We start from the raw sequence: 14085 nt of genomic DNA on the forward strand, positions 1-14085 counted from the left end.
TGTGCTTACTTTCCTACTCAAGATTCTCACAGATGCCGCTATATCCAGTCTTGTTATCATAGCTACATATAAAAGTTTTCTAATCACCATTCTGTACTCAGTGTTGTCTGGCAGAAGTTCACTCTTCTCCTTCTGTTTTAGGTAACCTGTTTCCATAGGTGTACTCGTTTCTTTGGCCTCTGTAAGTCCCAAATACTCTAGTAAATCATTTATTTTCTGGTTTTGGTTAAGCAAATAGCTTCCATCCTCTTCTCTCTCTATTCATTTCCCAAGATTGTGTGAAACAGGCCCAAGTTCTTTTACTTACATCTCGCTATTCAGGTGTTTTATTATTTCAAGGCTGTCCTCTCTATTTTCATAACAAAATATCAGACCATCAACATAAGTAAGTATATAGGTCCATCTGCATACAAGCTTTTCTTTACCAGATTCCACAAATCCTGGTGGCTGCTCCAAAGCAATGTCTTCTTTGATGTCTCCATAAAGAATTCAGTTTTTATGTCTATGTGATCCACTTGCATTTTCTTTGCTGCTGCAGTGCTTAGGAGTGTCCTTACTGAGGTGTGTTTTACAATGGGAGCAAATGTCTCATCATCATCTTGCCCATATATTCTCAAGAACCCCTTTGCCACCAGCCTCACCTTGTAATGCTGGACATCTCCTTTGGCATTTTACTTAATTTTAAAAATCCTCTTGCACCCCACAGTCTTTCTCTTCTCTCAGTTAGCTCTGTGAGTTTCCATGTGTTTTTTTTCTGCTATGATTCAATTTCTTCTTTCGCAGCTTCCTTCCAGTTTTGTGCTTCAGTTGCAAGTAAGTTATCCATTTCTTTCCATGTGCTTGGTTCTTGAAACCTTTCTCCCTTTGGAATGCAGAAAAGTTTCTTAGGTGGAACTCCTTTATTTTGTTGTGTTGAACACCACACCCTTTGTTCGTCATCAGCATTCTTTTCTGCTGACTCGCTGCCAGATGTAAAACTTACAGTGGCCATATTGCCCTGATTCTTTCTTCAACTGAAAATTGGGCTCTAAGTTGGGCTAAAGGTAAATTGTGCTTTCGAGTTGGTGTCGACTCCTGGCGACCACAGAGCCCTGTGGTTTTTCTTTGGTAGAATACAGGAGGGGTTTACCATTTCCACCTCCTGCGCAGTATGAGATGATGCCTTTCAGCATCTTCCTATATCAGTGCTGCCTGATATAGGTGTTTCCCATAGTCTGGGAAACATGTGGTGACGATCATTTAGCTTAGATAACTTTAAAAAAGGATCAGATGCATTCATGAAGGATGTGGAGGGGGCTATCAATAACTGTGCCTAGATAGAGTTGATGGGACTATGGGGTTCCATAGTCTGGGAAACATACCAGAGGGGATTTGAACTGGCAACCTCTGGCTTGGTAGTCAAGCCATTTCCACACTGCACCATTAGGTGGCATTCGACAGTTCACTAGTGGTTGGTTTTTCATTTTCACTGAAGTATGTTACATTGCATATTTTAATTGTTTCTGTGGCAAGATCTAAAATACTATATCCTTTACATCCTATGGAGTAGCTAACAAGTATTCTTTCCTCAGATCTACAGTTGAATTTGGTCCTTTTGGCTTTTGGTATATGCTTTAGATCCAAACACCCTTTTATGACTCAGAGTGGGCTTGTTGCCATGCCATAACTCATGTGGTGTTCTTCCTGTGGTCTTTGTTGGCAATCTGTTTTGCAGGTAAGTAGCATTCATCACTGCCTCTCCCCAAAATTTTGTAGCCAAACCAGCATCTACAAGCATGCGTCTTGTCATTTCCATAAGAGAATAGTTCTTTCTTCCCACCACTCCATTTTGCTCTGAAGTAAAAGAAACAGTCATTTGGTGTTCAATACTCTCCTACTTTAGGAACTGTATGACATCATTCCCAGCGTATTCACCACTATTGTCAGTGCAGAGGATCTGTGGCTTTTTCCCAAACCTGTTGCTCACCCTTGCAACATATTATTTTAGTCTTTCTAGTACTGGTCCCTTTTCACTTAACAGGTATGTACTATATATCTAGAATAATCATCAATGATTCCCTCCTGATGTATTAACTTGCATAGGTCCACAAACATCACTATGAATCAGATTCAAAGGATGCTGTGTTTCTCTTTCTTTGAGTGGAATTAAAACAGGCCATGTTGCCTTTGCTCTTTACACTTTGATTCAGTGCTGCAGGGGGCTATTTTTAGACCCTTTTACCAAATCTAGCTTTTCAGCCTGACATATCATTTTGGCATCTCTGTGGCCTAACCTACTGTGCCATGAATTCAGACACCCTTTGTGTGTGCATTCCTTCACAGTTTTGGCCTTTTCAGTCACACTTTCTACTTCAAACAATCCATTCTCTTGTAAAAATGCTTTCATAAGCAAATCCTGTTTATGAGTGATGAAACAGTGTTTTCCTTTAAATTTTACTTCATAGCCCCTTTCTGTAGCATATTTTACAGACCTCAGACCTGTTTCTAGAGTAGGCGCATACAAAGCTTCTTCAATTGTTAGTCCAATGGTTTCACCAGTTTGCAGCGCATCTGTGCAGATCCTTCCCCTTCTGCATACATCAGTTTTCCATCTGCCAAGTATATAGGGATTTCACAACTTGTATCTAGGTTTATAAATCTTTCCCTGTCTCTAATCAGGTTGCTTGTAGCATCTGAGTCAATGCATATGCCACTGCTGCATTTCTCAGACTTAGTTTCCAAAGCTTTATCTGCCCTTGCAAGATATATCCTTTGCTTATTAGCTTTAGTCCCTGATTGCTTGTCAGTTCTGTACTCAGTTCCCAGATGACTCAGTCTCTTTGCAACTTTGTTTTGCTTGCCTTTTTTCTGCAGACTCTTTATTCTTGGGACACTTATTCTGCAAGTGTTTGGGACTTTCACAAAAAGCATTTCTTATGTCTTTGCAAAGTTCTGAATGCATTTTCTTCACTTTCCTTTGGTTGCCTATCATCCCTTCTGCACAAATCAAAGTCCTCTAGACAGTTAACTACAAATTGTAAGTCTGCATCCTCCTTGACTTCCAAGGCACTAGTTGCACTATCAAAGTAATGTAGCAATTGGCAAATGATTCAACAGCAATCCTATCAAAGCTGCATCTGGCATGGTTACTTCTTGATCTTGCAGTTGCCTAGATATTTCTAAAATTTCATTTATGTGCTTGGACAGACTTTCTTCTTCTCTAAGTCTTTTATTGCTCAGTTTTCTTACTAGATGCTCTTTGGAAACCACAGACTTCTTTTTATATAATCCCTTCAAAATTTCCCACATATTCTTTTGCAGTTTCTTTGTCTCTTAGATGCATTAAGATTGGGTCACTCGCCACCAAGCAAATCATTCCTGTTGCCTTTTCATCTGCTCTGTCCCATTCTTTCTGCTCCTTTCCTGCATCTGCAGGTCGCTGGGTGTGCAGAACACTGCCATGTCCATGACTCTTGAGGATCATCTCCATCTTGAAAACCAGAGCTCATACTCAGGACCTTGCAACTTTTTGATCATCTGGAATCCTTGTGCTGTCTCAATTTTCAAAGTTTTATCTTTGCTTTGTTTTCTATTTAACTCTCTAGATTTTTCTCTTTTATTTACTGCTTCTGGGCCATAACCCTTTGTAGGGGAAGAATAGTAGTTCAGTCCCCAAATAGCAGAGCAAAACTAGTTTGGTGAGGAAGCAGCAAAACAAGAAGTCTTGAGACAATTCTTTATTATTGAAGAACTACAAGGATTTATTTAAAGAAAAGGTTACAAATAAATGTGAAAAAGCCCACAGCTTAATTTCAGCTGTCGCTCAAGAAGAGAGACCAAAACAAACAGACATCTCTGGAGAGTCAAAATGGAAACTAATGTTGGAAGAAGAAAGAGGGGAGGACTCCAGCACTTTTTTCCATTACCTTCCCCTTCACACACACACAGTGGTCAGTAGAGACATTGCAGCTGAGACCTGATGCTGCCAGGGTCCTAGCTCCAACACTTACTTCCCTCCATTTGGAGAACTGTCCATTTATACCTACTCTCTGTTTCCAGTCCTTCAACCAGTTACCAATCCACACATGAACCTGTCCCCTTATCTCATTACTTCTAAGTTTTCTCAAGAGTCTTTGATGTGGAACTTTGTCAAAAGCTTTCTGAAAGTCCAGGCATACTATGTCAACTGGACTGACACTCTCAAGGATCTTCAAAAGGTTGGCGAGGCAAGATTTACCCTTGCAGAAGCCATGCTGTTTCTCTCTTAGCAGGGCCTTTTCTTCTGTATACTTATTTTATCTTTGAGAATGCTTTCTATCAATTTGCCTGCAACAGATGTTAAGCTAACTGGCCTGTAGTTTCCTGGATCCCCCCCCCCCCCCCGATCCCTTTTTGAAAATCCATGTTATATTGGCTACTTTTCAGTCCTGCAGAACAGAACCTGTCTGTAGGGATAAGTTATATATTTTTGCAAGGAAATTGAAAATTTCACATTTGAGTTCTTTAAAGACTCTCAGTTGGATGCCATCTGGTCCTGGCAATTTGTTAATTATAAATTTTTCCGATTAGAATGTCATCTCTAGTCACCTCTATCTGACTATGTTCTTTAGCCTCTGTCTCTGAGAAGCTCGGTTCAGGCACTGGTATATGCTCAGTATCCTTTGCCATGAAGACAGATGCAAAGAACTCATTTAGCATTTCTGCAATCTCCACATCCTCCTTAAGAATCCCTTTCACTCCCTCATCATCTAACAGACCAACTGCCTCCCTTGCAGGTTTCCTGCTTCTGATGTATTGAAAGAAGCTTTTGTTATTCCCCTTGATGCTTTTAGCTAAATATTCCTCAAACTCTCTTTTGGCCTCACTTATTGTCACCTTGCATTCTATTGCCAGAATTTGTGTTTCTTTCTGTTCTCTTCATTTGAGCAGGCCTTCCAATTTTGGAAGGAAGTCTTTTACCCCTTTACCTTCACACTGTCTGCAAGATCTCCACTGGGACAAACTTCTAAACAACAAAACATAAAAGATACTGGATAGAATACAACACATCCCTCCCCTTTATAACAGCTTTAAAAAACAGTGACAAAGTCTTGAAGTATTTTAAGTGGTTTCCTGTCACACACACCTTTTCTAATTCTTGGGTTCTTTAGTACAAGAGCTGTTAGTGATTTACTTTCTGGTAAAGAGGATTGTTCATCACTTTCATCACCCTCCTCTGTGAGATCAAAACTGGAGGCAAGATCAAAGTCCTCTCCAGTTCCTCTCTTGAGACCAGACTCCCTTCCCTCTTTTCTCATAGTATGCATGCTGAAGTCTGAAACTGTTCCATTTCTTTCCGCCATCTAATATGACAGAATCTCTTCAGATTTCAATTATTTGTTTTTGGTCCAGAATATCAGGAACATCCCTTTCTCACTTTATAAGGCAGCTGTACGCAAACAAAGTGCGCTATCTGAAATGTGTGCTGTTTCACACCCCATTTCTGATCCACATACAATTTGTATTTTTGTTGCTTCTCCCTTACCCAGTCACAAATTTCTGCATCCTCAGGGTGAGATGGCAAGGAAAGCTCTATCAGTTATTGCCATTGTGTAAGTTTTGTGGTAACGCTGCATCCTCTCAACAGCTCAAAAGGTGATTTTCCTGTAGTGGAATGAGGAGTAGTTTGATAAGCAAATAGAGAGCCGGGTCTCACAATCAGTGAGACCCGGTTTGTGAAGCTAAGCGGGGAGAGCAGGAGCCCTGGTGGGAGCCCTGGACAGCCAAATTGGCCACCCACATGATTGCCAGCTCCATGACGGAGCCGGCGGGGGCTGGGGAGTTTGGGGGCTGTGTGGCCCCTGGAAGCTCCAGTATGCCCTGCGCGAGCATGCAGGGCATACTGGAGAGACCCCCGGAACCGGGAGGCGGCTTTTCGCCTTCCCTCCGGGAGTCTACTCATGAGTAGCCATGCCATGGAGCCACGGCGCAGAGCTGCACTGCGGCTACTCACAATTGGGAAGCCCAGGTTAGTGGAGCACTCGCTCCGCTAACCCGTGCTTAGGGGAGGGCTACAAAAGCGGGTGACCCACTTGGACTCAACCAGGCTCAGCTGCGAGCCCAGTGAGTCTCACGATCAGTGGAAAGCCGGCAAAGCACCCTTAGTCCTCTTTCCACTGATCATCAGAATAGCTTCAGAGTTTCACGGCTTGCCTCTTTCCAGGATTGTTGTAGTATAGTAGCCAGAGGTAAACTTGCTTTCAATAATCTATTCATTCTTTCCACTAAGCCATTCCCTTGAGGATGGTACGAGAAAATAGTATTGTGTTTTATCCCATGGTTATGCAAATATTTCTCCATTTCAAATGAGGTAAGCTGTTTCCCATTGTCAGTCACTAATTGTTTAGAAAGACCTTCTCTCACAAAAACTGCAGCCATGAACTGGATCACCTTGTTTGTAGTAATGTTGTCAGCAAATGAAACTTCTGGCCACCTTGAACAGTAATCCACCATCACTATAACAAATCTTTGGTTTGTGAGTTGGTTATCAAAAGTCCTCATTATATCCAGAGCAAGTTTTTCCCAGGGACCTTTGGGATACTCTACTAGAGTGGCAAAAGTCTTCTGTGACTTGTCAGATATAGCAGAAACCATACTGTGCCTGATTACATCTTCAATATTTTTGTCCAGTCAAGCTCATGCCCAGGTGACCTTCATGGGCAGTTTTGATCACTTTTGCTTGTAAGGAGGATGGAACCACCAAATGATCAGTGCTCAGCACCAGCTCATTGAGAAGAGACATGCCATTTGCTATGTCATTTGGTTGAAGTTGTTCAGGCACCTTGTTTTTGCATGGTCATCCATTAGTTATGTGAGGTTTAAGTTCATTCAGCACTGGATCTGTACTGCGGGATGAAACTATTTGCACAATTACTACTCCTTCATCCTTGTCTTTTGGAGTCTCCTCTTGGCCTGGAAGTGGAAGTTGAGATAAATAATCTGCATTGTATTTTGATGACCTAGAACTTTCCCAGACAGCAGGCTTTACCATGGGTTCACTACAAGGCTTTACTGCGAGTTCAAATTTGCAAAAAACAAACAAACAAACAAACAAACAAAAAGACGCAAAAAGTGATTTAATAAATAAATAAATCAGGTAAGCTCTGATGCACAATGAAAAACCTGAATCATGTATGAAGTGCTTCCTGATAGCTAGCAGGGGCTTTGAGAGGTAAATCTGGAGGATATGAGAATGCACACCTGCCCTTCTGTCGGGAAGCAAAGTAAAATCACCATTTGGAATGGTCCTGGAAGTTATTCCACATGGAAATTGAAATCCGTAAGTCTGGTGATCCATTTGGCTATTCTTGGGGTTGCTCGACTTGATCCCCAAGTAGTAAATAAAGCAGATAAGCATTTATGGTCTGACAGTAAAGTGAATTTCCTGCCCCTGAAGTGCCTCACCACCCAGAAATATGCTAAAGTTTCTTTTTCAATGACAGAATACATCTTCTCTGCTGCAGTAAGCATTCTGGAAGCAAAAGCAACTGTAACTGCCCTGTCCACTTTTTGCTGGGTCAAGACAGCACCCAAAGCATATTCAGAAGCATCAGTGGTTACTATAGTGTGCCTGTTGGTGTCAAAAGAAGTGAGAGCAGGGCTTTTAGCAATGGCCAGTTTGATAGTCTGAAAACTAGCCTTGCAAGATGCATCCCAGTTAAATACTATGTTCTTTTTAAAAAGAAGATGCAGTTGTTATCCCAAGAGCCTGTTCGGAGGCTCCCCCAAGGAGCACCCCTGTATATTTTGGAACTACATCCCTGTTGGAACAAACATCACTGTTTGGATCCCACAGGAACATGAGATTCCCACTTTGCTTCATCTGTAGCTGACTACAAGGGCACATCATTTTGGCAAGCAGCTTGCGAGAAGGAACTCTTAGGTCAAGTTCAAAGCACAAAGACTGCAGGAGGGCCTCCCCTGGTGGTTGCTCCCTGGTTGCTCAACAGGTGAGAAGCTGAAGTAGACGTGATTTAATCAAGAGCTATTCTTTAAAGAATAAGCCAAATATTCTCTCTGTGTTGTCATAGCGAATAAAGTCAAGATATCACCTCCTCTGGAAAGAGTGCTAAGGAAGCAACAGGTTATCTCCTCTTGCTAACGAGCCTGTTAAGGAATTGCTCAAGGCTCTGGGAATCTGCTTGTTTGCATTTTAGTTACTCACACATACTCTTACACAATCATTTGGCCTCTCCCCACACTGGTCTTTCCAGTCCTTTCCTAGCCTTTGTTAAAGAAGAGCCATACTCTTCCACAACTTTTGTTAAAAAAAGTCCACTCCTCACTTTTGAAAAGCACAATGGCACATCCTTCATATATATTCATATATTCATTCATATATATCTATATCTATATCTATATCTATATCTATATATCTATCGGATATATATATATGGATATATATATGGATATATATATCATATCTCTCTCTCTCTCTCTCTCTCTCTCTCTCTCTAATCGATCAGTGTGCCTTCTGGGTAGCCAGTACCTTCTACATATCTCAGAACCACCATTCTTTCCCCCACGTCTTGGCATTGGCACCTCCATTTTGCCCTCCCATGACCCAAACCTCCATACTGGCTTGGCACACCCAGGCTGCAATAATGACAGGACACATATGATTGGAAGAACTAGGGCCATTTTATTAATTCAATTTATACTAAATAGTGCAGGTACCACCCATGTGGGTCAGCCTCATGAGGACTTTCCACAGCAGCGCGAAGGATTGGGTGTTGATTCAGCCCAGCTCGAGGTCTGGACATCATCACAACCACAAGTTTTTATCCCTGCTGTGGGGAGGTCAGCCTACCTCACCCCACCCAGGCCGCCAAACACTGTGGGCCCAGCCAGTCTCCGAGTAAGGGCACATCCCAGCCCAAGGGCTGCAAAACCCTCAAGGACTGTACTTCTTCCTACTCACCTTAATTGCTCCTCCAGTCAAACACCAATACGAGACAACCTATGCCAACCCGCACTCACCTGTAAAGTGACCGAACATCCTAAACAATGAAACCCTGTTTCAGGGCCCTGTTTGGGAGCTAAACCACACACCCCGGTTCTGGCATCAGACGAGGGGACCTGGGTAAACACTCCCTGCATCTGATGTCAGATACAGGGGGTGGGCAAGGGGGGCTGTGGCAGCCGAACATGGGCCGCTGCTGGCCTCCCTCTGCCACCGTTCCTGATGAATCCCTATGACCAGCCCACCAGCGCCTACTCTTTGGGCAAACGCTAAAAGAATGGGCAGCACCACAAATGGAACATATGTTTTGGTAAGTACAGTGGGGACAGGAGCATACTCCATTAACCCCAATTTCTAACACAACTGCTGAAAAGAACCACCCAGGGTCTGAGCTAAACCCCTATGAGGAGTGATTGTAGATTTAACCAGTAAGTGGCCACTGTCTGAATACTCCCTGAAATTGGGTGGTTAGGAGTCATGATCTGCAACCAAAGTGTCAGTTGAGGGCAATCCTAGGGAAGGGAAGGGTCCAAGGCAGAATGATGCTGAAAAGACTCATCATAGTTGGTCCACTAAACTCAGAGATCACGTGATAGATTATGTCCAAATATTTTATCACGGAAGCAGCCCAAGCACATTGCCTTTGTAAAACTATCCCATATCTACCATACACCCTACCAACCAATTCAACCAATTAGAGTCTGCAGATAGAACTTCAAAATTTTCCTTTTCCCTAGGGTCAGTCTTATTACCCTCATGGGGCTCGGTTTCCTGATATTATATCAGGGGGGAAAGGGGTGTGTGTCAACATATTCATTTTTCCAATTTTCTTATTTAATGGGGAGTAACAAATGATCTGCTAAAGGTAGAAATACATCACCATGAGGGTAAAACTCCATTCTGCCATCAGTAGCACCTTCTCTGGCTTTGTTATCCAGCAACCCAGATCTAATGGTTTATTGATACCCATCCACTTATGTTTCCACGGTGTTAATTGGGCCCTAGGCGTAACTTACAGGAATACCTCCCAAAACCTGAGATAAATATCCAGCCCCAGGGAGAATAAGCTCCACTTATATCATACTTGCTCAAGGGACCAACATCAGCATCAAGAGTGTTACAGCGAGAGGACCCTATGGTGGGTAGTATCAACAACTGCAGCCACCTCACTGGAACCATTCTCCAAGGTACCACGTCTGGCCTCAGTGGACTGTAAAAGTTGCAGCTGCTTATCAATCTGACCAGCAGATTTAGAAACTGTTTTAGCCAGTGTACCTGAAGTCTTCCTGCCAGAAACCTTCTTACTATCCTCCAAGGCATCTAATCAAGATAGAATGTGAGCCATGACTATTTGCCCCTCATCCTCAGAAGAGGAGGAAGCTGAAGGCTCAACAAGTTGATGAACTAGGATGTTTAGAAGCAGGCACTTTCCCTTTGCCTTTAGATTTACCAGGCCCTTTTTAGGAGACATATCCCCAGTCACCTGCTTATCATTCAATAATACAGTTATTAATTAATTACCTCTGAATCACTAATTACTATTAATAAAGTGCAAAGTCCACATGAAATGCAAAGTCTCAAATTAATTAACTATCACTTTAAGGAAGGTTCTGTATAATCTCCTTTTTTAAAAAATACTAGATTGTTATTATACTTATATAGATCTGCCTGCCTGTTTACCTACCTACCTACCTACCTACCTACCTACCTACCTACCTACCTGTCTTTTATATCAATTATACAACCCAACCATGATGTAGCCAATAATAATTGAAACTAATAACCCAATATATCCTCCTCTACCACATTTTTAGACAATCCAATGACTCAAAGAATTAATTACCTATAATAGTATCAATTAATCATGGTTATACAATTTTAAGAAGGTAAGGCATCAATTAATTAGGATCAAGTGAAAATAAGAAATATGGAATTAATGTAAAAATGGTTAAATAACACACCCGGTTAAGTACAACTAAATACTTTTAATGGGACCAAATCAGCTATTTAGTGTTAATGAAGGGAAGAGTAAGAATATTAAGAAACAAAAGACCAGCCAAACCATATGGGCTTTTTTGTGTCTGCACAGTACTGACCCAATAGCCTCCCCCAATTAATTCACAATAGAAGATTACTAATACTTAATCAACAGTACATTAACTACTTTAAGAGGCAAGTTTTAATTAGTACAATTTTAAGGTGGGAGACAAAAGAAGAACCAAAGGAGCACAGAATATAACAACAGCCTCCAAAGATAGTTATAACTAAAGAGTTTTAAGTGGGTGGAGGGGGAGGGACATGGTTTAGCAAAGCAAAATGTCAAAGAAAGAATAGGAGTAACAGAAGTAGAGAAGAAAAAGGAACCACTAGACCCTATGGGCAAATAGCCCCAAAGAGCTGAAGAAGGCTTGTCACGGCTGCTGGCAAGAAAGCTGAGTTACCATGCGGCCTGGGCTCTAGACACCCAGTCCGGCTGAAGCTTGCCCAGCTCCGACGCTCCATTGAACTTGCTGCCACAAGCCATTCTGACAGCTCGCTCTGCTCTGCTCTGCTTGAAAATGCAGCACACCGCTTGCTGCCTTGCCCCAGAGCAACTGAACATGAGTGAAGGGAGCCAGCCACTTATGCAGCCACCCCCCCCCCCCGCTTCAATTGGCTGGCCACCATCATGTGCCGGGTGCGGGGGGCCACACATAACAAAATGGCAGCCCTGTGCCCATCAGTGGGGCTGGGTGAACAACTCCGCCCCCGCTTTACTGCAAAATGCAACAGCAGGGAGCAGTCTTTCCTAACCTGGTCTGCCCAATACCTAGGGCTGCGAGGTTTCATTCATTTTTTATTTCATTTTGGGTCCTGGACCCTGTCTGGTCTTTGGATCGCTGCTCCTGCCTGCCTGCTCTGGAGGAGAGAAGCCTCAGGCCTTGGCGCACCTTTCCTGGAAGGAGTGAGGTAGTATATAGCCCCTATCTTTAAACTCTCCTTTCTCCTCATTCCTCCTAAAATCCAAATCTGTTTGTTTCTCTCTTGGCAGCCTCACAGTGAACCCAATTTGAAAATTCAAGCCAAATTAACTCCGTATGAGCTGTAACTTACTCTTTGTAACTTGTTGGTTTATTGCTAGTCTCTATCAGTTATACATTATTGCTTCATAACGATTATGTTTCTCTTTCTGTACCCCTAAACCCTCAAATAAAATCATACTTTGTTTTTGAACTTCAACCTCTCTATTCAGTTCTTTCTGCAACTGAAGCTTTTACCAAATTTTTTTATGAGAGTGGGACTGCTCCACTTGTTAGCTGATTCCCCCACACAATCCTAAAACATAGCTTGAGGTCTCGATGGAGTAGTTCCATTAACATAGTGGAGTAAACTTGGAGGCAAATTGTCTTAACAAATTCAGAATAATACAGAGTCTGAAGTGCATCCTTGTTGTGTGGCTCTGGTGCTTCTTGAATAGCTTTCACCAAGTCTGTTTCGGAATGTACACCACTCAGATAATTGTGCATCCTAAGTACATCACTGAGTGTGTGCAAAATTGACATTTCTCTGCATAGATAGTAAGTCCATGTTGTTGGAGTTTTCTTAAGACTTCTGTCAGTTTAGCATCATGTTCCTCAATGGTTTTGCCCCACACTAAAATGTCATCCTGAAAGTAAGTGATTACATCTGTAGTCCCCAAAATTGCATGTATCATTCTTTTGAAATACCAAAGCTGCAGAGTCTAATCCAAATGGCAGTCTTTTGTATTGAAAAGACCCTCTGGGGTAGTGAAGGCTGTGTGTTTTGAACTTTTGAGCTGAGGAATTTGATGATAGGCCAAGGACAATTCTAATGTTGAGAACACTGAGGCCTCTTTCAGAGTAAGCAGCATTTCATTGATATTGGGGAATGTATGACAATCCACTACCATGTTGCAGTTCACACCTCTTAAATTTATGCTCATTCAAAGTGTACTGTTTGATTTCTGCACAAGAACCATGGGAGAGACCCATTCTGATGAATCAACAGGTTCGATGATGTTAGCATGCTGTAGTCTTAAGAGCTGCTCTTAAGGTTGGTGCAATGCTATGGGTACATCCCTCACTTTGTGATGTACAGGTATTGCATTTGCCTTCATCTGAATTGATTATGACAAATAAAGATGCTGCATATTTGTCTTTTAATGTTCATACTACTTCAGGTGCTTATCATTAACGGCACAGCACATTTTAAATTGGTTAGAAACACTGCAATTATGCAAGATGCTGGCAAGAAGAAGAAACCTATTGATAGCTAGTTCTACTGTATAATTAAGCAGTAACCTCTGAGATCCTGACTTGTTTGCAAAATGACAGCTGTCATTTATATTTGTCAGTAGTTTCCATAGTCACCTTTTAAATGAATAAATGGCAACAATAAAACATATTCTGTTACGCAAGTGCATCAGTAAGGTTCTAGAAAAAGACAGGAAGTAAGTGTGTGTGTGTGTGTGTGTGTGTGTGTGTGTGTAGAACTGCCATTGTCTAAAAATAAAACCTTTAGCCATTATGTAATATAATGATTCATAGTGGTAGAATATCTGCTATATGAAGCCATTTTTGTACTCTGATGGTAGCTGTCAACTTGTTTTCACTGACGGTTTGAACCAAATGGCTAGGCCCTTTTTTGTTTCAAAGTTTAGTGATAATTTGGTCCTAGCATCTCAGTTCCATCTTATCTTAGTTTCTGACTTTTCTAACAAGTAGAACAGCACTTGATTCTAATCACACACAGTTATTACAGGACATCTAATGAACTGAATTCAGAACTATGTCTACAAACATTCATAATCTAGCAAACATGTTAACTGTTTACCTTTATCAAACATACCTTTAGCTAAGGTAAAATATACTGCAATAAATAAAGAAAAGTGCCAAAGTTAAAGACAGCATTGGTTGTTGTTTCCTGCTTCCTGTGCCACAGTGTCAGGCTGAGCCTCAGTAATGTCATGGTGTTACTACAGTTGCTCCTACACAGGTACACTGCCTGTCTATGTATCTATTGTTATAAACCTTTAGAGGAATTAGCTTGAAAATCAGATTTGCAAGGGTGCATAACAAATGGATCACAGTTTTGGCCACTGGCAA

At 41.8% G+C, this 14085-nt stretch overlaps 1 protein-coding gene across 10 annotated transcripts in view; it reads left to right on the plus strand.

Moving 5' to 3' along the window:
- Positions 1 to 14085, plus strand: part of DLGAP2 (DLG associated protein 2) — a 691732-nt gene that overhangs the window by 96397 nt on the left and 581250 nt on the right. The window lies entirely within an intron of this gene.

Source organism: Hemicordylus capensis, chromosome 1 (genome assembly GCF_027244095.1).
Source record: "Hemicordylus capensis ecotype Gifberg chromosome 1, rHemCap1.1.pri, whole genome shotgun sequence".
NCBI lineage: Eukaryota > Metazoa > Chordata > Lepidosauria > Squamata > Cordylidae > Hemicordylus > Hemicordylus capensis.